The sequence below is a fragment of the Amblyraja radiata genome, chromosome 1, assembly GCF_010909765.2.
Source record: "Amblyraja radiata isolate CabotCenter1 chromosome 1, sAmbRad1.1.pri, whole genome shotgun sequence".
NCBI classification, from domain to species: domain Eukaryota; kingdom Metazoa; phylum Chordata; class Chondrichthyes; order Rajiformes; family Rajidae; genus Amblyraja; species Amblyraja radiata.
Genome location: NC_045956.1, coordinates 40,065,645 through 40,087,530, shown reverse-complemented (window position 1 = coordinate 40,087,530; position 21,886 = coordinate 40,065,645). Strand labels below are relative to the sequence as shown.

Here is a 21,886-nt window from a genome sequence, read left to right as displayed (position 1 = left end):
ACATCTTTGTTGCTGGATGAACTGTCGAAGAACATGATGCTAATCTGACAAAGGTCCTGGATCACACCAAGGCCATTAACCTCAAGTTAAACCCTCTGAAATGCAAATTCAGGATAAGTGAGGTGAAATACATAGGCCATGTGTTCACTAAGGATGGCCTAAAAACTGATCCAACGTAAACCAGTGCCATCAACGAGCACCTTGTAGCTCCGCCCACTAGTTTATCAGAAAGCTATGCTGCCCTTTCTCCCTCACTTTGGAGTTATGTGCTAAGATGAAGTTACCTGTAATGCTAATAAAGTCTTTGGATCTTAATCACTGTGCATGACTTAAGTTATTCCAACAGCAGAAGCACAACACATACAATATCCTGGATGAACGCAGAGGGTTGAGCAGCATCTGTGGAGCGAAAGGAATTTACATTTTGGATCAAAATCCTGCATCAGGAGTCAGGGTTGAACCAGGTCCTGACGCATGGTTTCAACCAGAAATGCTGACAATTCCTTACCCTTTCCACAGATGCTGTTTGACCCGCTGAGTTCCTCCAGCGGATTGTGTGTTGTTCCATCTTATGCCGTCACATGTTTAGATGTAGTTGATGGAGCTAGTCAGATGTATCAAGGCATTCGAAAGAAATCTGCCACAGTTCAAATATCAGCTTCATCACCAGCTCACAGAACATATGTTGGATACGGAGGCTAGAGGAGTGATAGATAAGGATCAAGGGAGCTCTATCTCTCTTCTATCTGTGGAAGAGAGGGTGAGAGCAAAGATGGAGGAAACGTTTTTGATGTCAACTATGGCAGATGGAAAGCTGTGTTTCCTGGACGGGAATATTTCAGAGATCCTGGAGCAGAAAGACTCTTCTTGAGAACAAATGTGGTGGAGACAGGGAAACTAACTAAAAGGAATGGCGACCATAGAGGAGACAGGTTGAGAGGTAGTAGATGTGGAAATCCATAGGATTGTAGTAGATATTGGTGGCAAGTTTGTCTTCAAATGTAAGCAGAGAGATACAGAAAAGGAAGAGAAGTCCCCAGAAATTGTGCACATGAAATTGAGGGCAGGATGAAATTCGGCAGCATAGGTGGTAAAATGAGGAAATCCACATGAGTGCAGGAAGCAGCATCAATAATATCATCAATGTGGCAGAGAAAAGTTGAGGAGGGGTACCACTGTAATCTTGGAAAAAAGACTCATATGCCAACAAGACTGGCATAGCTAGGGCCCGTACGAGTGTCCAAGTTTACACCTTTCATTTGTAGAGCATGGGAGGAATGGAAATAGTTGTTGAGGAATTTTCACCTGTATTTCTACTGCGAATTGACAGTACTTAAAGTTTTTTTGTTTAAGAAGGAACTGCAGATGCTGGAAAATCGAAGGTAAACAAAAATGCTGGAGAAACTCAGCGGGTGCAGCAGCATCTATGGAGCGAGGGCAATGGGCAACGTTTCGGTCCGAAACCCAAAGTACTTAAAGCTTCCTGCCACCATTACAGCCTACTGACATTTCTTCTTTATTGTTAACATTCACCATCTTAGCTTAGATGCAAACCATAGGCCAATGAGATCCAGTTCCTGAAGTTCATCCCAATATGTGTGGGTTATATCTACCAGTTAAAGCTAAATTAGTTCTATGCCTTGAGCTCTTGTTCACTGGATTGAAACAATTAATTTCATGCAAGTTCCGTAAGCAAGTGTTCAGAGCTGCATTCCATTCACTGCTGTTCATCCTATAGCCTGACCAATGGTCAGATCATGCTGACCATTATTGTCAGCATTCACCTGCTTATTGTTTAAGAACATCATGGACATGTAGCCCTGAGAATTACAATGAGGTATACTGTCAAGATCCCCATTCATGTTTGGGGGTACAAAAGTTTGTCTGGCCCAAATGAGAATGATCCTTACAAGATGCTTATGAAAATGGGCTGGCCAACAATCTCATCATTTTGTGAACATTGGGGATTTGTCTGATTTTGAAAGCTGCAAAACACCATTTAATATCTAAAAATAATAATTTACTGCCTGTTAATATCTTTAATCTCCAATTGTGCAACTCAAGATAATGAATCTACAGTCAGTGTGTTCCTTCAAATCTATTGAAGTGCCTCAAATTCTTTGGCTACCTGTACGTGATTTCTACTTATTTAAAAATATTTTACAGATCTAAATTGTGCTTGTTATGAAGATTCAACGGACGACTTCCGAGTTTTCATTGCATTCTATATTGTGCTCAAGTATTGCCAACATCACTGCATAGTTCACTGTAATTAAAATACATAATACTGTATGTGGCTACTATAATTAGGGTAGAATATAATCATGACTACGTACTAATGGATAAACTGGATGCCTGGAAATGCTGGTGCAGATTATAGGGGAGAGTGAAAATAATTGAGCCTTTTGGTATTAGATGATAAGCTTCGCAGAATATCTAAATATTTTACTTTCTTTCATCTTGAGTTTATTCATTCTTTCATTGCAGAATTTTGCAGCTGATTGATATTTAGCAAACTTTGAAGAAGTAACCTTCAAAATATAAAACACAGCTTCAGAAGTTCATTGCAATCTGAGGGGCATTTGGGAATATTTTAAAAAAACTTGTTTTCTGTGAAGTAACTAATGCTTATTTTGCATTTAGTGTCTGATGCACCATAAAAAGTGCATGATTCTCTGAAATAAATGTAAGCCGTAGCTTCTTCCAGAATTCCAGTTCGGAGCAGAAACATAAAATGCTTCAATTGAAATGTTTTACATTCTCTTAGAATCAAATAAGGTGTGGATGGATTCTGAATGTCATTCTAACAGGTCATCAGAAATGCTTTGACGACTCCACTGTATATGTAGGATCAGGGTTTAACCGTTAAAGGTAAAAGCCATTTAGAAACCTTTTCTTCCATCTGCATAATAGAAAATATTGAATGCTTCTGACAAAACCCCTTGGGCTGCACAATAAATGCTGAATGATGAGACACATGCATGTGGAAACTAGTAATAATAGTCAGCAGCAAGGTCACGGTCAACAAAAGCAAGGAACAAGTTTCATAATGGAAGAGGAAAAATTAATTTAAAAGGCAAATGAAAACCAATGTTATTCCTGCACGAGACATTGAAATGAAATTCAAATAGCATTGAGATGACTCCGAGTAGGAATGAAGAGCTTCAAAGTCCTGTGGAAGGGTGATGAAGAAGGGATGGAATAAAAAATGTTTCTTGTGTTCAGTGGAGTGAGAACAGATGGACCAGGTGTTGCTTGATTATGAAGGTGCCATTTGCAGACAGTGTCAGTGTGGACACTCTAACAGACCTAGCATCTGCTAATGCAATATATGGTAACTATACTGAAATAAAGTAAATGCAAAGTATCTGTAAAAGAAAACACACAATGAGGGATTGTAGGTTACTTGGGCTCTGTTCAAATTGTACCTAGTGTGTAGGGAATGGATGAGAAAGTGAAATAATAGATCTGGTATGGATGGGTCATCAATTGATGGTTGGCATGGAATAAGTGAGTCAAATGGCCTGTTTCCATGCTGTGCCTTTCAATTTAACTCAGCTGAGCAAAAATACTTTATCCCAGAAAATCAGAATGCAGAATCAGTATGGTGGAACTAAGAAATAACCATGTTAATACTAATTGATCATCATAAATAAATTCTAGAGTTGGACAAATTAAATACCCAAAATATTGAGGAGCATGTAACAATTAAGCCAGGGGCTTTCATCTGCATCTGTTCTGGGCAAACCAAGCTGGCAAAAGTATCATGATGGATAAGTTGATGAGTTGATTTTGAGATGGTTTTATAAAGGAACATCTAAAAGTCCAACTAAAAATTCTGCCTGAAAATTATGTTTCACCTTCTCTTGTTGCCTAAACGTATTCTTCTTTTACTATCACTGCCTACACAGATTGTTTGCAAGATCTTAAAATCATAGAAACATAGATAGAAACATAGAAAATAGGTGCAGGGGGAGGCCATTCGGCTCTTCGAGCCAGCACCGCCATTCATTGTGATCATGGCTGATCGTTCCCTATCAATAACCCACGCCTGCCTTCTCCCCATATCCCTTGACTCCACTAGCCCCTAGAGCTCTATCTAACTCTCTCTTAAATCCATCCAGTGACTTGGCCTCCACTGCCCTCTGTGGCAGGGAATTCCATAAATTCACAACTCTCTGGGTGAAAAAGTTTTTTCTCAGTCTTAAATGACCTCCTCTTTATTCTAAGACTGTGGCCCCTGGTTCTGGACTTGCCCAACATTGGGAACATTTTTCCTGCATCTAGCTTGTCCAATCCTTAAAATTAACACTTTGGCATTTAACATGCAATTCATTCACTAAAGCAGGATGAACGTGATTCACGTCAAAAGATTCATCCAGAGCTTGCAGCTGCTCTGTCACTGCTGTACAGACTGCTAGGCATTGAGAAAGTGATTAAAGAACTCCCCCCATGATGGTTACATATTAGTGTGTCAGAAAAGGCTGCTGTGGATGTGAGGTAGAACGTGGGGCAGTTTTAAAGGTGAGATGATCCTTTGTGTCATGGTACCCACCATGGAATTGCTTGGTCTGATTTACTCCCATGGTATGAGTGATCACAAACCAATGTGATGTGCTGGCTGACCAAACAGCCAGTGATCACAATAAACAAACAATAGTTAATCTAAACAAATGCTATAGAGATTGAAATTCACAGAATATGTAAAGAGACTCGTTGGCTCTCCATGTCTGCACCTGGCAGCCAACTAATCCCAGTTTAATCCCACATGTTCCCATCAATTACCCACACTCACCTACACACTGGGTGCAATTCACAATGGTCAATTAACCTACTAGCACTCATGTCTTTGGGATGTGGGGGAAAAAACAGAGCATCTGGAGTATTCTCTTGTAGTCACAGAGATAATGTGTAGACTCCACACAGATCTGCAGTGTAAATCATGACTCAAACTGGGTTACTGGAATTGTGAGGCAACAGCTCTACTGGCTGAGCAATGGTGTCTTTAAAGCAGTCAGCATTGTAACAATCCTGCAGCTATAGTGTGTAGAATGCATCAATGAACTTTCTTACATAATGCTGACCAATTGAAGTGTGATGCTGGGAAATGCTGAGCACAGGAAACTGGTCAAAGTGTTAACTTTTTAATTTTCTTCTCATTGATGATCCTTGCATGATGTGCCTCTAGTTTCTCCGGGAGAGAAGAAGGAAGGTCAATAGGTCGCACATAAAAGGTTCAATTTCTGTAATCAGTGGAGGAAACATGGACTACATGACCTGTGACATAATTTGTTGAACAATTTATACCAAGCAGGTATTAACTGTGCTATTGTGAATTATGACAAAAGTAATCAAGTTCGTTTTTTGAACTGAACAATTGCATCCAGAAGTGAATATTAGCTGGATAAAACTCCTTTTTGGAACGATTTGCCTGAGAAACATGCTTTGTTATGGCCGGTTCTCACGGTGCGACCTGACGCAAGATGTCACAAGAGTGAAGTGGTCGTGGTCCAGCATGAGTTCCGCACGATATAACGGGGGGTAGATAAAGAGTTCCCACGGTATTCGGCAATTCTGTCATTTGTGCGAGTGACTTGTCCGTCTCCCGATCTTTCCCGTTAATCGTGAATGAACATCGTGGACTGTAGTTTAGTTAATCATGTGGCACAAATGATGTCACTTTTTTTCACACACTATATAAATATCCTCCGCTCGTAGAATTGGCTCATTTGCAGACATGCCTATACAAAGTTGGTTCGAGTACAGGCTGGTTGTTATTTTCATTGATGCATTATGTATGTATGCATTAGCGCAACATGTGCATCGAAAACGCTTGCGTGAAGGCAGAAGGGTGAAATTAATTAAAAAGAGAATTAAGAGGAAGTCTCACTGGGTTAAGCCCATGTTTCAACGGAGACCTCAATTTGGACAATATGAGCAACTGCTTAATGTGCTGTGCGAAGAGGATAAAAGTGCATTCAAAAACTTTGTCAGAATTTCACCCGAGCTCTTTAATGAGTTAAAGAATAATTTGGGACCTCTGCTGAAGAAGACTGACACTGTAATGAGAAAGGCACTGGATCCAGGGTTGCGCATAGCAATCACCCTCCGCTACTTGGCCTCAGGCGATTCTTATAAAAGTCTATCTTACAACTTTCTTGTCACCACTAACAGCATCTGCGGTATTGTCCGAGAAACCTGTGAGGCGATCATCCAATTTTATTCAGCTGAAGTGATGGAATGCCCCAGTACACCAGATGCGTGGAAAAGAGTTGCACTGGGGTTTGAAAACAGGTGCAACTTTGCTCACACATGTGGGGCTTTGGATGGCAAGCATGTGGCAATTCGTAAACCACATGTGGCTCAAATTATTTCAATTACAAGAAATTCCACTCAATTGTACTCATGGCGGTGGTTGATTATAACTACGACTTCCTGTATGTGGATGTGGGCACACCTGGAAGTGTTGGTGATGGCCGGATTTGGAAAGAAACCTGGCTTGGAAAGAAAATGGAAGGTGGAACAGCAGGCATGCCTGATCCAGAACCTCTGTCAGGAGAAGACAGCCCGGACATCCCATATGCGATGGTTGCTGATGAAGCCTTTGCACTACGGCCCTGGATTATGAAGCCATATCCACAGAGGAATCTAACTAGGGATCAGAGGATCTTCAATTACAAGCTGTCAAGGGCCAGGAGGGTAGCAGAAAATTATTTTGGCATCTTGGCAAACAGATTTAGATGCTTGCTCAAGACAATGGAGCAGAGGCCCAAGAATGTGGAGAGTATAGTATATGCAGCATGTGTTCTGCACAACCTGATCCGAATGAGAGGTGCAGCTGCTGGATCAGCAACATCCATCCAGGACGGTGACATAGTGGACAGTGACACAGGGGAAGTAATACTAGGTGCTTGGAGAAGTGGTGTGAACAAGTTGAAAATGGTCTCACTGCAGCATTTGAAAGGTAACTCGGGCACATCCAGTGTGAAAGAGCAAAGAGACCATCTCTGCGCTTACTACAATTTACAATTGGGGAGTGTGCCGTGGCAGGACAGCTATATTGATGGGTAGCCGACCACAGGAACACTACTGCATGTTATAAGCTGACTTCCTAGTGTTGTCCTCTGAAAAGTGCTTCCTATAAGATGTTCGTCCGCAAAACCTGCCGTTTAGAACATTGCATTGTCCCTTTAAATGCCTGAGTTCACGCTTGTAGCGGAGGTTGATGGATATAATGTGTTTTAAATAATCTCGCGTGCCTCATTTGTTGTATTTCGTGTTTGCGAGGCCCTTTTACAGACAAATGTTTTGTGTGATGCATCTCCTCTCAATATGTGACAGAATTCGTCTTCTTATATTGTCAAATAGGAATAAAGACTGTATCAGATTTACCGTGCTGATTGTCTTATTTCATTTTCTACCAAGAGGTGAAGAACACGTTTAAATAGCTGAACATTTCAGGGTCCTGCACACTCAAAAATGTAAATGAGTGAAAATGTGATTATATCACCTCCATTAAGGTATTTTGTGTTTCAGCATGAGAGGGATTATAACATTAGAGACATTCATCTTGTAGTGATGTATTAATGACGATTTGCAGACATCAAGCTGATAGTAATAAATTTATTTAGTAGTGAGGTAAACAAGCAATGACAATCAAAATGCTGAGGTAAAAGATTTATCACACTTCAGGATATAATAAAATGTGGAGCCACCAACAGAAAAAAAAAATGCACAAGAGTAAAGGACACATAAATTAACATACAGACATTTACAAAGGACTATAGATGTCACACCAAATGGTGAGTGGCCAACAAATTAAATTAACGGAAACTCAAACTGTTATTTGAAACACCACAAAAAATATTCTCAGCTTCCGAGGGTTAACTGGGGTAGTCGACGTCAGCGCAACCTTCTGCACTTTCTTGAAAAGGACTTTGTGCACGGACCTCTCCGTAAACAACAGGCAAAGGTGGATTTCGAGCAGGCTGCTGCTCTGCAAACATCAGAGGTGATGGTGAGTGTCTCTAGAAGGAAATTAAGAAGTACATGTGAAAATTTTCTCACGGACCTTACAATTGCGGGACCTTTCATTAAAGTTCCCTTTGAAGATCAGAGTTCTTCTCTTGAATCTCATTAACACAACTCATGAATTGTTGTCCATATGCGGATGCTAATGTTTATTTTTTAATTTATATTGCACTAAACACAATAGTTTACCTGTTCAGCACGGAATGGTGGATGTCCCCCCATTGCACGCGGCAATCCATAGGGCCTGTCTGTGTACTTTAGAATCACAGAGTTATGTATTAGTCAATGGAAAAAACCCCCCACAGATTATGAATCAAGTTAGGGAAGCGCACATATCTTTGTTAATACCTGGTCATAGAAGTAAGGCGGGCGAGGCTGAGGAACCAGTGGACGCTGCGCCTCAGGTGCACGTGCTTCCATTAACTGCACAGACAACACCACACATTAAAACTATGTTGCTTTCTGATGTGAGAAATAAAGAGTTTTAACAAAGACGCTGAATGAAGGGAATAATTTTAAGAATAGATCTATACCTTGTTATTTCTATAAGTGATCGCACCATTTATCATATTCCATGAAAAATCCCATTCACCATCACTTATTTCATCTTCCATCATTGAGCGACAGAAGTCGAATGTCCTGTGCGTGAAGCCCATTGGTGTCACGCGTCCTTCCTGCAACAATCTTTCGCAGTCTCGAATAGTTTTATGGAGCTGAAAATTCAGAGCGCAAATATAAAAATCAGCTAAATGCTGGGTGGGTGCATTGTCCAATAAGCATCAAGTTTATATACTCACACTACTAATGCTGTCTACATCTGTCCCTTCTTCAGCACCTCTGGGTGTGGTGAGGTCGATGCTTGCACTGTGCATACTGCGGTGCTGTTGGCTGGTGGATGGGCTCGGTGTGGAAGTCCCTTCCAGAGGATCATCCAACACCTGTTCAATGATGTGTTTTTCCTGTAGGAATTACATGAAGTCATTTACACATGGATTTGTCATAGAGAATCTCATTGCATTGGTACCACTCCACCAGTTCCCCCTCTTGTTCCCTGTTGAAGTTATATGGCCTTACCTTCTGCCATCTTACCTTTATGTTATCGTCTGCTGAGGATATTGGGGAAGCAACAGCTACTGGGGAGGCAATCTCAAATCCACCTTGATCACCCTCTCCCTGCTCCAAGGAGCCCACTGGCAGTGGTATCTCTGGCATCTCCTCTTGCCTCTCCACCTGTCTCTCTTGCTGAGTTTCCTCCTCATTTACCTGCATGGCTAAAAACTTTCTGACTTTCTTTGACCCCTTTCTTTGCGCTTTTCTGAGAGGCATCTCTGCAAGTCTTTTTACTGTGAAAAAGATTCTCAAACAATTACAATTAGGTGGGACGTCCTCGATGGACACATGGTCCATTGGCGATATTGAGACCACCTTTTTTACTCACCTTATGTCCCTTCTGTCAAGCTTCCGGGTTTACCGTTCACAGGAGTTCCCACGGTACCAGCAAGAGTCATTGTGGATATCGCACGGATATCGCACTGGCATCTGCGTTCATACAATGTTGCAACGCTGCTCAAGTCACTCTTGGAGAAATTCAAACATTTTTGAATTTTCTCCCGACCTTACAAAGTTACACGACTACCTGCCGTTAGCACCACGGAGGTCCTCGGTGGTCCACGAATGCCGTACTGCTATCGCAGAAGGTTCCCACGATGTTAAACTCTTGTTAAGTCTTGCTTCAGGTCGCACCGTGAGAAAGCCCTTTTAGTCCTCTTTCTAGGCTCAGCTATTTTAAAACTAATTAGTGATTTTATGGTAAAAGATGCTCATAGGAAGTGTCTTGAAACCCTTATGTCTGAAACCAGGGTGATGAACATATTAGCGGAGGGAAACTTAGAATTTAAATTAAACTATACATTGGCACAGATAAAAGGCAAATATTCAAAAGGATAATTCAAAATTAATAATGAATGTTCATTCCTTTGAGGATTTGCGTTCAAGTCTCCAAAGTCAAAAGTGTTTGAAATAAAAATTAAAAGTAAAATATAAGGCTTGCAATATTCTCAAAAAAAGTGTAGTAAGCATAAGGATCAGAGGCTTGTATTGATGAGCAAAGGATGACCAAGAAATTGACCACGAGGAGACAAGGAAATGGCAGAGATGTTAAAACAATTTATTTTTTCTGTCTTCTGTCACACGCAAAACATACTGGGAATTGTGATGAACAAGGGCTCTAATGAAAGTGAAGAATTTAATGTCATTAATATTAGTCGAGAAAATGTCCTGGAGAAATCAAGGGGATTAAAAGTTGATATATTCCCTGGAGCTGAAAGCTTTGACGTATATGTTTTAAAAGAGATGGCTGCAGTGGAAGAGAATGCATTGGTTTATGACTTTCAGAATTCACTAGATTATACATGATCATCTTTGGGCATAACATAGCAAGTGTAATGGCACTGTTTGAGACAAAGAGAGAAAAGATGAAACAAATAGTGTATTGGTCTGTCTTTAATTTGGAAATGGCTAGAATATTATAATGAACACAGTCAAAGACAATTAAGACAACCATAAGATAACACAGTAGAGTTATTGTGCTTTATGAAAAGAAAACTGGATTTTAGTGTATAACTTGTGTGGAGTTAAGGAAATACCAAGTATCAAGAAAATATTCATTCCATGGTGAGAAATTACACGAGTATAGATGGGGGTTCGTGTTTAAGGGAATAACAAGGAAAACAGGGATAATCAGGCAACATAGCACGGCTGCAGTAAGAGAATGCTGTAAGGATCAGTAATTGGATCTCTGATATTTAAAAATCTTTATTCATAATTTAGATGAGAGAACCAATCACTAATGTGTGAACATAGTCACAGAGTCTTATAGAAAAGAAACACTTCCGGTGGCGCTATGGAGTAGGAGAGACTCGTGCCAACTAGCTCTGTGAAAAAAACGAAAAAACGGGGGGAAAAGACAGATCCTACCTGCAGAAAACGGCACCGATTGTTTTGCAGTAGGCCCGTGACGTCATCAGGCGCGCGACACCGGCTGTATGTCGACTCAACATACTCCCCCCCGCAAGACAAAAAACAGCAAGACTAAAGAGGTAGGCCCAACTGAAGCCTCGGCCTCAGGTTTAACAGCATCCCGAGAAGACATCTCAAAGAAGAAGAAAAAGACTGAGATGGAAGAATTAAAAACGTTCCTTAAGGAGGAACTTAAAAATCTTAGACAGAACTTTCAAGAGGTTAAAGAGGAGCTGACATCTTTAAAAAAGAAATTAAAGAACACATTAAAGAAGATGTTACAGAGATTGTACACAAAGTCCTTGAAGACTGGAAATTAGATATGGAAAGAAATATGACTCAAAATGTTGAAGAAGTAAATGAAAAACTGAATAAGATGGAATCCAGATTTGATTCTAAACTTGAACCTATTCTCCTGACATTAAACCAACACCACAAGATTGTAAAAGAACTTGAGGAACTTGCTGAGACAAGCACCGCAATTACAAAACAACTCATCACTGAGAACCAACGCCTATCAAAGTTATTGCATCAAATAACTGAAAAATGTACAGACTTCGAGGGACGACAGAGGCGTCAGAACTTAAGAATCGTGGGCATCCAGGAAGGCAGAGAGGGGACTCGTGACCCCCGTGAATTTGCTGCAGAAGTACTGAAAACAATTTTGAACCTGGACCAGGCGCCATTACTTGCCCGAGCGCACAGAGTGCCGAGACGTCCCCCAAAGGTGGGCGACCGACCAAGAATAATGATAGTAAAGGTCCAATATGACCATGTATTGGATGACATGATGAGGAAAATTGGCAAAAGCAGAAATCTGGTATATGAAGGAGACAAGATTAGCGTATTCAGAGATTACCCTGTGGAAGTTGCTAAGAAAAGAGCGTTGTTCACAGACACAAGAAGAATACTGAAGAACATAAAGAATCTGAGATATGGACTGTTATACCCCGCAACACTAAGAGTCAGTTACGAGAAGAAGGAATACTTCTTCATCAAGCACACGGAAGCATTTGAATTTGCCAAGAACATCGAGGAAAAGATCGAAGATTGAAAAATATTCAACACTTAACACCTACCTGGATACTGCTATCTCGCAGAAAAGATATGGAACTCTAAACTTTAAACTATTATATTTAAGAGTTGCCTAAAATTCGCAATAAGAATCGGGTATATTTCCTGCAACGGATATATAATACTAACATTCTAGTACTAACCTAACAACTATTAATAATCAAGAATATTAACTAACACTAACTAATGATAATAAGATTATTTAGATTATTTAAGAATTAACTAAAAGTATGAAATATAAGTAAAGTGTGATTCAGGTATTTTATAATGCGAAATGTTTGGTGGCTCTCTCTCTGATGTTTTCGTTTTTGATTATTCTTTGATAAATGTTTATATTATACAAAACTAACATTTCAATGTGAGACTACTAATTATACCATTAATGGAATATAATCAATATTTTTTTCCCCCCCACAAATTGTATGCATCGAATTGGAAACTTTCCTTTCAAGGAAAGTACGGAGCTAGTATTTTTATAAACCAAAAGCTACGGAAGTCCATAGATGCTTAGCCACATTAGGGTGGCTATCACTAACTGCACTAATTGTAGTTGTAGTTGCTTTTCTTTTTTACTTTCCACACTTTACTAACCCTATTTGCTATCACCTTTTTTATCTTATACCATATTATATTTTGTATTTGGAATGGAATTGCATATTTTATTTAAGGAGATATGTTCGGATGGAAAACAGACGTGACCTAAAATTCATCTACCTGATGTTCAAGTATAAGGTAGGGTTGAGTGTGCTGAATCATCTGCTCTACCACTTAATCACAAGATGCAAGACATGAATATAAAAATTGGGGGTGAGGGAATTAAATTCAGTAGTTGGAATGTTAAGGGAATTAATGAACCTATCAAGAGAGGCAAAGTGTTAGCTCATTTAAAATCATTGAAAACAGATATAATATTTCTCCAGGAGACACATCTTAAAAAGGAAGCACAACACAGATTGAAAGCAAAATGGATTGCTAAAGCGTACCACTCTTCATTCTCACATAAATCAAGAGGTGTTGCAATATTAATTCGTAAAGGTATACCCTATAAACATATATCAACGATAGAAGACATTGAAGGCAGATATATTGTAATAATAGGGGAGTTATACTTAAAAAAGGTGACTCTCCTCAATGTGTATGGACCAAATTTTGATAGCCCTCTGTTTTTTAAGAGAATTCTTAACAATATCCCGGAAGGTACACAACAAAACGTAATAATCGGTGGAGATTTAAATTGCACTTTGGATGCTTGTTTGGATAGATCATCAACTCAAAGAAAACTAAAATCTCGATCAAGTGAATTTTTAAATTCATACGTTAATACTACTAATATTAAGGACGTTTGGAGAATTGAAAATCCATCGGGCCGAGAATATTCATTTTACTCACCAGTACATAAAACTTACTCAAGGATAGACTATTTTTTAGTAGATTCAAAACTTATCCCATTTACCTATAACTCACAATATCATAACATCATAATCTCAGACCACGCTCCATTAACATTTATGATCAAAGTAAACGGAATGGCAGAGACACAGTCACAATGGAGATTTAATCCCCAAATCTTAAAAGATAAGTCATGTAATGAATACCTAGTAAAACAGATTTAAATGTTTTTTGAGGCTAACGATAGCCCTGAAATCTCTGCTTCCCTTCTTTGGGAAACATTTAAAGCATTTGTACGAGGAGCATTAATTTCTTCCTAATCATTTTTTAATAAAGAGAATAGGGCCAAACAACAGAAACTGGAAATGGAAATAAAGCAATTAGACACAGAAAATGCAGCAGCACCATCCACGATAAAACACAATAAAATTGCAGTATTGAAATATAAATTAAACAAGATTTATTCAGACCAAGTTATAAAACTTTATCAACATACAAAACAATTAAATTTTGAATTTGGTGACAAACCACAAAAACTATTAGCGCGTCAACTTCGCAAATTGGATGGGGGAAAAAATAATATACAAAATTAAAACAGACAAGGGAGAAACATTAACACTGCCTAAAGATATTATTGATAGATTTCTACAATACTACCAAAAATTGTATTCATCTAAAATAACAGAACAATCAACGGGAATGGAAACATTTTTACAGAATTGTAAGTTTGTGGGTCTAGATCAGAAAGAGAGAGAATTGCTAGGGGCTGAAATTACGATAAAAGACATTGAAGAATCAATAAAATCCTTAAAAAACGGAAAGTCTGCAGGACCCGATGGTCTAAATTCGGAATTTTATAAAAATAATTATGATTTGCTTTCCCCACGCCTACAGACAATGTACAAATACGCTTATACTCAACAGAAACTCCCAGAAACTCTAAATGAATCTACAATCATACTTATACCCAAAACGGACAAGGATCTTGAAGACCCAGGTTCATACAGAGCTATAGCCCTCTTAAATACTGATCAGAAGATATTAACTAAGATTCTATCTAATAGATTGAGCTTAGTGATCAGCAAATTAATACATCCCGACCAAACAGGGTTTATCCCCAAACGGTATTCATTTTATAATCTGAGAAGATTATTCAATATTATATACTCCAATAGAATCCCTAACGCAGAGCTAGCAATTATCTCGTTAGATGCTGAAAAAGCATTTGACCAGGTAGAATGGCCATATTTATTTTCGGTGATGGAAAAATTTCAACTAGGAGAGAAGTACTGTACATGGGTTAAATTGTTATATTCTAATCCAACAGCTAGAATATTAACAAACAAAATGTTATCAACTAAATTTAATCTCTCTAGAGGCTGTAGACAAGGATGCCCACTATCCCCACTATTATTTGCTCTTGCAATCGAACCCCTAGCAGAAAGTGTTAGAAACCATCCAGGAATATTTGGATACAATACTAGAGACACAAGGAATAAAATCTCCTTATATGCAGATGATATACTAATATATATTACAAAATTAGAAACTAGTATTCCAAACCTATTAAATCTAATAACTCAATTTGGTCAGTTTTTGGGATATAGAATTAATTGGAATAAAAGCGAAATCATGCCAATAACAAAATTCAATTTACATACAATACAACAATCCCCTTTTAAAATAGTTAAAGATAAATTTAAATACTTAGGAATCTATGTAACTAAGACATATACCTCTTTATTTAAACTAAATTTCCCACCGTTACTGAATAAACTACATAAGAATATTCAATACTGGAAAACACTCCCCATTTCTATTTGGGAGAATTAATGCTATAAAAATGATCTTTTTACCGCAACTGCTGTACCTACTTCAATTAATTCCGATATATATCCCAAAAACTTTTTTCAAAAAAGTCGATTCCATTGTTACAAGTTTTGTCTGGGATTATAAGAATCATAGAATAAGTAAAAAACATTTATGTAAATCAAAGATAAATGGAGGTTTGGCTTTGCCAAATTTCTTATTTTATTTTTGGGCAGTCCATATTAAAAGCATGAATTTCTGGCTGGAAGAAATGGATCAACAACCAGATTGGCTAATGATGGAAAAGGAAGACTGTCTACCTTTTGAAATTGGACCGATCATATTTGCCCCCACAAAACTGCACAAAAAAACCTATAAAGAAAACCCCATAATACATAGTGGAATACGAATTTGGAAACAAATAAAAAAAGATTTAAAATTGAATAATATACCACTCTGCCTTCCCATTGTAAATAATCCTTTATTCAAATCATCCTTTATGGACAAAGGTTTCACACAATGGAAAAATTATGGAATCAAAAATATAGGACATCTTTATGGGAAAGGTACTTTTCTTTCATTTCAAGAGTTACAACAGAATTATGGACTGCACTCAAATAATTTCTTCAGATATCTACAAATTAGAGATTATGTTAAATCTAATACACAAGTCTACAGGAATAGGGAATCAGAAATTCTTGATGAATGTCTGAACAAGCATCCTCATACTGAAAAACTAATAGCTTATATTTATAACACCCTACTAAACAACGAGGTACCACCGACCAAACCATATAGATACAAATGGGAAAATGAAATAGGTCACCCTATCACGAAAGGTATGTGGGACGAAAGTTTACAACAAATACATCAATGTTCATTAAATGCCAGACATACTTTAATACAATTCAAGGTCTTACATAGACTAAAATACTCTAAAATAAAACTAAATAGAATCTTCCCACAAATCTCTCCTATTTGTGATAAATGTCTACATCTAGAGGCTAATTTAATACATACGTTTGCAAACTGTATAAAACTTAAACATTTCTGGACTGATATTTTTGAAATAACTTCAGAAGTTATTAATACAAAACTGGACCCAGACACAAAATTAATAATACTTGGAATATCAGAACAAAGCTTAACACTCACAACAAACCAAAGAGATTTCCTCAATAAGTACAGTATAACAACCGGAAAAAAATTAATATTAAAATTTTGGAAAGGCCCAATATCCCCCACAATCAAAATGTGGATTACGGAAATGTCGGAGACCCTATACTTAGAAAGAATTAGACTTGTCTTAATGGACAAACAAGATCTTTTCCATAAAATTTGGGCTTCATTCATTAACTATCTGAAGGGATAGATTGGCACAGCACGAGGACCCAACTGAAACTTGAACTCAGGAACAGATGAAAAGCTATACTTTATAACCTACGAACCTATCTCAATTGACGTATTACAGGTAACCCATTCCACCTCCCTTGTTTTTCTGTTGTGTTTTTTTTTTTCTTTCTTTTTTATTTGTAACTTTCTACCCTCTCTTTTTCCCTCTTTCTATAAAAAATAAAAACACTAGAAGCAGAAGTAATTGATAATGGAAAATTTTAATAATGTATGACTGATGTATATGAAAAGTTTTTTTACTATAATATGTAACTACATTTTATAATATGTCTACTTCTAATAAATAATTTTTTTAAAATAAATAAATAACTAAATAAATAAATAAATAAATAAAAGGAAAAGAAAAGAAACAGCACCCTCCCGTCCAACTTGTCCATGCCACGTAAGGTGCCTCATCCAAGCTAATCCCATTTGCAAATGTCTGCCCCATATCCCTCTAAAGGGCCTGTCCCATTGGTGCGGCCTTTCAGTGACTGTCTTCGACTTTCAAGCTCGAGGGCACTCGCCTGAAAAACCTTGAGTTGGATCGACCGTCAGCGACGAAACCGCGAGCTGGATCGACCGACCGCCCACACACACCCACAAACACATCGCAAAGGCGGGGGCCAGGGAAAGCGGGGGAGTGCTGTCACAGTGTACGCTAAGTCCTTTAGAGAGGGGTAGGGCGGGGAGAGAAGGGGAGAGAAGGGGGGGGGGGGGGTGGGGGGGAGAAGGGGAGGAGAAGGAGTGGAGACACTTTTAAGAAGCCAGACAACTTATAATAAAGTTTAGCGGGCATTTAAAGTACCGGTCGGTTTTCTTTGGTTCTGGAAACTTCAATGAGCCAATTAAAATGCTCGGTCAGCGAAGGAGATTGCCCATGGCTGCCCTTGACTGCTTGTAACTACAAAGCCAACCCAAGCCACTGCACTAAGAGTTCAAAAGAACCATGCTGACCAATTTTTACTCATGGAAAATATTTCAACATGCTGAGGCAACGAGTATTTGGGAACTTCCCTCGAGCGTGAAGGAGAGTTCCAGTGACCTCATAGGACCTGCTAGTACCATGTGTTGACCATGCTGCGAGTTTGAGTCGAGGGCAAACCCTTCTAAACTCACAGATTAGGTCGCCGCTGTGGGACAGCCCCTTAAACCTTTCTTATCCATTTAGCCAAATACAACTGGGTATGATACTACTAAATGTCCAGACACTGAAAATGTATGAAGATTTTTTGCACCGTTTTTGTTTTGTATGTTTTTTTTTAATTCTCAATAAGTTTTATTTGGGATGGGGGGGGGGAGGTTGTATTTTAAACAACACAAAGCTTGGAACAAAAGTCAATTGTCAACGACTGGTAATTCTCCCAGCCTCTAAAAATAACAAACTAATGCTCAAATCATCTTTTCCTTTCCCATCATAAATATTCATCATCCGTAGACCATTGTCTGGGTGCAATTTTCTCTCAAGTCTCTCAATTTTGTGTATTTATTAAAGCTATTTTAAACACTTGCAGCTCAGAATAGACGCACAATTGGTGCCTTGACATCCCTTCCAGAGTTTGGACAAATGATGGAGTGTAGATATGGCAAAATAGTGCATGAAACAACAAAAGAGCATGGTTCATGACTTAAAGAAAATGGTCAAGGCCAACAAAATCTCAGGATTTTTTAAATATCAGTCAGCTATCTCATGCATCATTATCATTTAAAAAATGTCTTGGAGCATTTTGGTCTTGACTGCCAGTCTGTGGAATTCTTGCAAGTATTTCAATGCACATTTTGAAACTACCACTTGACCTGAACAAAATGGCGAAATAATGGCATTATAGCAAAATACTATTCACTTGTTAGAATATACCGGTAACTCAAATGCTGTATCTTCTGTACAGTAAACTAAATTGACAGCTAAGCTTTTTATTCAAGTTTGCTGGTGATTTTGAAATAAATGCATAATGTTTTGTATGATACTTTAACTAATAAAAAATAAATATTTTTAATGTTGGTGTATGCTGAATTGTCCTTCAGCAGAATTCAGACAACAGAGGACAACAGAATTCTATACCTATCCTTGGTCCCTTCCCACAAAAAAGGTAGAGCCTGTGTTTCCATCTCTTTTGCTGTGCAGAAAATTATTGCAAAGTGAACAAGTGACAATCACGTTTACCTGAGAAGATGACCAAAGGCAACAATAGTCATTACTCAGAGGACTTTCCCTAACCCCAACCTCTACTGCAGCAGTAATCAGTGCTTAAAGGAGATGAAAGGGAAAAAAAATAGAAATAGTACATTGGGGTGGCACAGCAGTAGAGTTGCTGCCTTACAGCGCCTGAAACCCTGGGTTGATCCTGACAACATCCTCCCTGTGACTGTGTGGGTTTTCTCCGGGTGCTCCTGTTTCCTCCCACACTCCAAAGACGTACACGTTTGTAGGTTAATTGGCTTCTGCAACTTGTAAAATGTTCCTAATGTGTATGATGATGCATATGGGATAATTGCCAGTTGGCGCAGACTCGGTGGACCGAATGCCCTGTTTCCACGCTGTATCTATAAAGTCTGAAGATTTAAAAATAAAGTTAACAGCAAGATTCACAAACATTATCCAAGTAAATCTTTTCTGGCACAGAGCTTTAAGTAAGTATTAAGTAAGTAGTAAGCATGTATTAAGTAAGTAAGTAAGTTTATTGGCCAAGTATTCACATACAAGGAATTTGCCTTGGTGCTCCGCCCACAAGTAACAACATGACATACAGTGACAGTTACGAATGACTCAGAAAACACTAAACATTATTAATAATAATAATAATAAGACATTAATGATAAAACACCATTGATCAAGCATGTGAACCAACAAAATACCAGATCAAAGGGAGGCTACAGATTTTTGGCGAGTAGAGCAAATACTCATGGATGAAAACTGTTTTTATGTCTGGCTGTGGCAGCTTTGACAAACCGGAGTCGCCTCCAGAGGGAAGTGATTCAAAGAGTTTGTGGCCAGGGTGAGAGGGGTCAGAGATGATCTTGCCCGCTCACTTCCTGGCCCTTACAATGTACAGTTCATCAATGGAGGGAAGGTTGCAGCCAATAATCTTCTCTGCTGATCGGACAATTCGCTGCAGCCTCCAGGTGTCGTGCTTGGTGGCTGAGCCAAACCAGACCATGATGGAGAAGGTGATAACAGACTCTACGATGGTCGTGTAGGATTGGACCATCATTGCATGTGGTAGATTGTGCTTCCTCAGCTGCCGCAGGAAGTACATCCTCTGTTGTGCCTTTTTGACTATGGAGTCGATGGTAGTCCCCCACTTAAGGTCCTTTGTGATGATGGTTCCCAGGAACTTAAAAGACTCCACAGATGTGACTGTGGTGTTGTTGATGGTGAGAGGGGTGAGGGGAGGGGGAGCACTCCTAAAGTCTACAATCAATTCCACTGTCTTAAGAGCATTGAGCTCTAGGTTGTTGCGATGGCACCAGGACACCAGCTGTGACACTTCCTGTCTGTAGGCAGATACCTCCCCATCCTGGATCAGTCCAATCAGGGTTGTGTCGTCTGCAAACCTGAGAAGCTTGACAGAGGTGTCTGTGGAGGTGCAGTCGTTGGTGTAGAGAGAGTAGAGGAGAGGAGAGAGTACGCAGCCTTGCGGTGCTCCTATGCTGAGCGTTTGCGGGTCAGAGATGTGCTTTCCCAGTCTCACATGCTGCTTCCTGTCTGTCAGGAAGTTGGTGATCCACTGACAGAGGGGTTCAGGCACAGCCAACTCGGGAAGTTTGGAGTGTAGTAGCTCTGGCACAATGGTGTTGAATGCAGAGCTGAAATCAACAAACAGGATCCTCGCATAATAATAGATAATGACTTGTAGTGGCCATTATTTTTAAGAATGGCCGATTAATTCATTATGCATGGGTGAAGCCTGTGCCACTATCCTAACACATGGTCGGTTGCGGTTTGAATTCAGAATTTTACTTTACTCGGGCTTTCCAGATTTCCGAACCTTTTGCCTGGTCTGAAACAGAAAGGGAAACCTTTCTACTGCTACTGGATCTCTAAATGCTAACCATCCATGTGATTATGGCATCCACTAATATCCAGTCCAATTATGATTAGGTGACAGCCTTCATTTAGGTTTGAATAGGTACTTGGATTGTCCATTGCAGTGTCTTTGGTATCGATCAAATTGTTGGAAAATTGCTGACTGAGAAAGCAGAATGTTCTGAGATGTGCTTCAATACACAGCAGGAGGGTTGAAGTAAAGGAAAATCTGGATGACTGCAATAAACCAATCTGCGCAATATGTGAAATAGGTTGGGCAGGTTGCAGGCTCTCAGCCTCAATTTCTGAGTTCTCTTTGTCGGCTATAATCCATAACATGAAAATACAGAGGAATGTGTAAAGAGAGCTATCATTAAATGCTGCACCTTGCACAACACTGCTGAAGTTTATTTCACTTTTACTCAACCCACAGATTTTTGGCAATCCGTTCACAATAGGTTTCCACAAGGTTTCCACAAATCTGCCGCAATTTGATAAAAAAAACAACTTGTTTTCTTTCCTGATTTCTGTTGCGGAAGTTACCTTAAAAAATTCTATCCCTCTTTGTTTTACGCATTTTCCAGGTAATTTTAAGGACAAGATCTAAGATATTCCTAAATCAATCAGATCATTATATGATCAAATATTTGACTGCAGCTTAAAGATACTGAAAATTTGAATGCCCGAACGAGTGACAGGTTTACTTATACACATACATTTGTTAAGGGCTATAGGGAAAGATAATGCAGTGAACGATTTAAAAACTTTGAGTTTAAAGATAAAACAGCATAATTCAATGGAAACTAATCTAATCAAAGCATATTTCAACAACAAGCAGTTCTTTCCACGGCAATGTTTATACCAATGTCTTTAATTTGATAAAAGAATTGAAAAACATTTAGTGTTAATGCAAATGATGCTGAGTGTGATTACAAAGGTTGCGTTGAATTAATGTGGTGTTATAGCACCTCTACAGTCAGTATTCTGAACAGAAGCCAGCTCTGTTCAAAGATGTACAAAGTGTTTGCAATACAGAGAGATGGGAAAGAAAACTGTGATTTACTGACGCACAGAATGCACATTGTAGTTTTGAAAAGAGTGAGAGAGTGCAGGAAAAGGACTACCTGTCCAAATAGAGATAACACA

At 38.9% G+C, this 21,886-nt stretch overlaps 1 long non-coding RNA gene across 1 annotated transcript; it reads right to left on the bottom strand.

Annotated features, from left to right (window-relative positions):
- Positions 1-8,401: 8,401 nt before the first annotated feature.
- LOC116971285 lies at positions 8,402-8,877 on the bottom strand. The gene is made up of 3 exons (XR_004411464.1): positions 8,829-8,877; positions 8,565-8,744; positions 8,402-8,454 (listed from the first exon to the last, which is right to left on the bottom strand). It is a non-coding gene; the product is annotated as an uncharacterized LOC116971285 (long non-coding RNA).
- Positions 8,878-21,886: the final 13,009 nt, after the last annotated feature.